The following is a 3324-nucleotide window of genomic DNA, read 5'->3' on the forward strand; positions in this document are numbered from 1 at the left end:
ATGCAGCAGAACTGCAAGTTTTATGGGCTTCCATCTGAAGATCATTTTCAGTTCTTAACTGAATTCTTGCAGATATGTGATACTGTTAAGACTAATGGAGTAGATCCTGAAGTCTACAGGCTCATACTTTTCCCTTTTGCTGTAAAAGACAGAGCTAGAGTATGGTTGGACTCTCAACCTAAGGATAGCCTGAACTCTTGGGATAAGCTGGTCAAGGCTTTCTTAGCCAAGTTCTTTCCTCCTCAAAAGCTGAGTAAGCTTAGAGTGGATGTTCAGACCTTCAGACAGAAAGAAGGTGAATCCCTCTATGAAGCTTGGGAGAGATACAAAGAACTGACCAAAAAGTGTCCTTCTGACATGCTTTCAGAATGGACCATCCTGGATATATTCTATGATGGTCTATCTGAATTGGCTAAGATGTCATTGGATACTTCTGCAGGTGGATCCATTCACCTAAAGAAAACGCCTGCAGAAGCTCAAGAACTCATTGACATGGTTGCTAATAACCAGTTCATGTACACTTCTGAGAGGAATCCTGTGAGTAATGGGACACCTATGAAGAAGGGAGTTCTTGAAATTGATACTCTAAATGCCATACTGGCTCAGAATAAAATATTGACTCAGCAAGTCAATATGATTTCTCAGAGTCTGAGTAGAATGCAAGCTGCATCCAACAGTACTCAAGAGGCATCTTCTGAAGAAGAAGCTTATGATCCTGAAAACCCTACAATAGCAGAGATGAATTACATGGGTGAACCATATGGAAACACCTATAACCCCTCATGGAGAAATCACCCAAATCTCTCATGGAAGGATCAATAAAAGCCTCAACAAGGCTTTAATAATGGTGGAAGAAATAGGTTTAACAATAGTAAACCTTTTCCATCATCCACTCAGCAACAGACAGAGAACTCTGAACAAAATACCTCTAATTTAGCAAACTTAGTCTCTGATCTATCTAAGGCCACTGTAAGTTTCATGAATGAAACAAGGTCCTCCATTAGAAATTTGGAGGCACAAGTGGGCCAGCTGAGTAAAAGGATTACTGAAATCCCTCCTAGTACTCTCCCAAGCAATACAGAAGAAAATCCAAAAGGAGAGTGCAAGGCCATTGAATTAATCACCATGGCCGAACCTGTAAGGGAAGGAGAGGACGTGAATCCCAGTAAGAAAGACCTCCTGGGACATCCAGTGATCAATAAGGAGTTTCCCTCTGAGGAACCAAAGGAATCTGAGGCTCATCTAGAGACCATAGAGATTCCATTAAACCTCCTTATGCCATTCATGAACTCTGATGAGTATTCCTCTTCTGAAGAGAATGAGGATGTTACTGAAGAGCAAACTGCCAAGTTTCTTGGTGCAATCATGAAGTTGAATGCCAAATTATTTGGTATTGAGACTTAGGAAGATGAACCTCCCTTGTTCACCAATGAACTAAGTGATCTGGATCAACTGAGATTGCCTCAGAAGAAACAGGATCCTGGAAAGTTCTTAATACCTTGTACCATAGGCACCATGACCTTTGAGAAGGCTCTATGTGACCTTGGGTCAGGGATAAACCTCATGCCCCTCTCTGTAATAGAGAAACTGGGAATCTATGGGGTGCAAGCTACTAAAATCTCATTAGAGATGACAGACAGTTCAAGAAAATGGGCTTATGGACAAGTAGAGGATGTGTTAGTAAAGGTTGAAGGCCTTTACATCCCTGCTGATTTCATAGTCTCGGATACTGGGAGGGATGAGGATGAATCCATCATCCTTGGAAGACCCTTCCTAGCCACAGCAAGAGCTGTGATTGATGTTGACAGAGGTGAACTAGTCCTTCAAATGAATGAGGACTCCCTTGTGTTTACAACTCAAGGTTACCCTTCTGTAAACATGGAGAGGAAGCACAGTAAGCTTCTCTCAAAACAGAGTCAACCAGAGCCCCCACAGTCAAACTCTAAGTTTGGTGTTGGGAAGTCTCAACAATGCTCTGAACATCTGTGAGGCTCCATGAGAGCCCACTGTCAAGCTATTGACATTAAAGAAGCGCTTGTTGGGAGGCAACCCAATTCTTATTTATCTAATTTTATTGTTCTTTCATGTTTTATTAGGTTCATGATCATGTGGAGTCACAAAATAAATATAAAAATTGAAAACGGAATCAAAAACAGCAGAAGAAAAATCACACCCTGGAGGAAGACCTTACTAGCGTTTAAACGCCAGTAAGAAGCATCTGGCTGGCGTTCAACGCCAGAACAGAGCATGGTTCTGGCGCTGAACGCCCAAAATGGGCAGCATCTGGGCGTTTGAACGCCAGAATTGCACCCTGGAGAAGAGCTGGTGCTGAACGCCCAGAACAAGCATGGTTCTGGCGTTCAACGCCAGAAATGGGCAACAAATGGGCGTTCAACGCCCAGAACAAGCACCAATCTGGCGCTGAACGCCCAGAGTTGTGTGCAAGGGCATTTTGCATGCCTAATTTGGCGCAAGGTTGTAAATCATTGAACACCTCAGGATCTGTGGACCCCACAGGATCCCCACCTACCTTCACTCACTTCTTCTCACCCCTCTTTCACACAATCCCATAAACACTCTTCCTCAAAACCCTTCACCAATCACCTCAATCTCTCTTCCCTATCACCACTTCACCACTCACATCCATCCACTCTTCCCCATAAACCTACCTCATACACTCCACCCACCTTCAAAATTCAAAATCAATTTCCCACCCAAAACCCACCCTTATGGCCGAACCTTACCCCCCCTCCCTTCCCTATATAAAGCCATCCATTCTTCCTCATTTTCACACAACACAACCCTCTCTTCTCTTCTTGGCCGAATACACATCCCTCCTCTCCTCCATATTTTCTTCTTCTTCTTCATCTATTCTTTCTTTTCTTGCTCGAGGGCGAGCAAAATTCTAAGTTTGGTGTGGTAAAAGCATAAGCTTTTTTTTTCCATTACCATTGATGGCACCTAAGACCGGAAAATCCTCCAGAAAAGGGAAAGGGAAGACAAAAGCTTCCACCTCCGAGTCATGGGAGATGGAAAGATTCATCTCCAAAGCTCATCAAGACCACTTCTATGATGTTGTGGCCAAGAAGAAGGTGATCCCTGAGGTCCCTTTCAAGCTCAAGAAGAATGAGTATCCGGAGATCCGACATGAAATCCAAAGAAAAGGTTGGGAAGTTCTAACAAAACCCATCCAACAAGTCGGCATCCTAATGGTTCAAGAGTTCTATGCCAATGCATGGATCACTAGGAACCATGATCAAAGTAAGAACCCGGACCCAAAGAATTATCTCACCATGGTTCGAGGGAAATACTTAGATTTTAGTC

At 43.3% G+C, this 3324-nt stretch overlaps 1 non-coding gene across 1 annotated transcript; it reads right to left on the reverse strand.

Annotated features, from left to right (window-relative positions):
• Nucleotides 1-255: 255 nt before the first annotated feature.
• On the reverse strand, nucleotides 256-363 carry LOC148564632 (small nucleolar RNA R71). The gene has a single exon (XR_015885535.1). It is a non-coding gene; the product is annotated as a small nucleolar RNA R71 (small nucleolar RNA).
• Nucleotides 364-3324: the final 2961 nt, after the last annotated feature.

Source organism: Arachis ipaensis, chromosome B5, assembly GCF_059453495.1.
Source record: "Arachis ipaensis isolate K30076 ecotype BB chromosome B5, ASM5945349v1, whole genome shotgun sequence".
Lineage (NCBI taxonomy): Eukaryota > Viridiplantae > Streptophyta > Magnoliopsida > Fabales > Fabaceae > Arachis > Arachis ipaensis.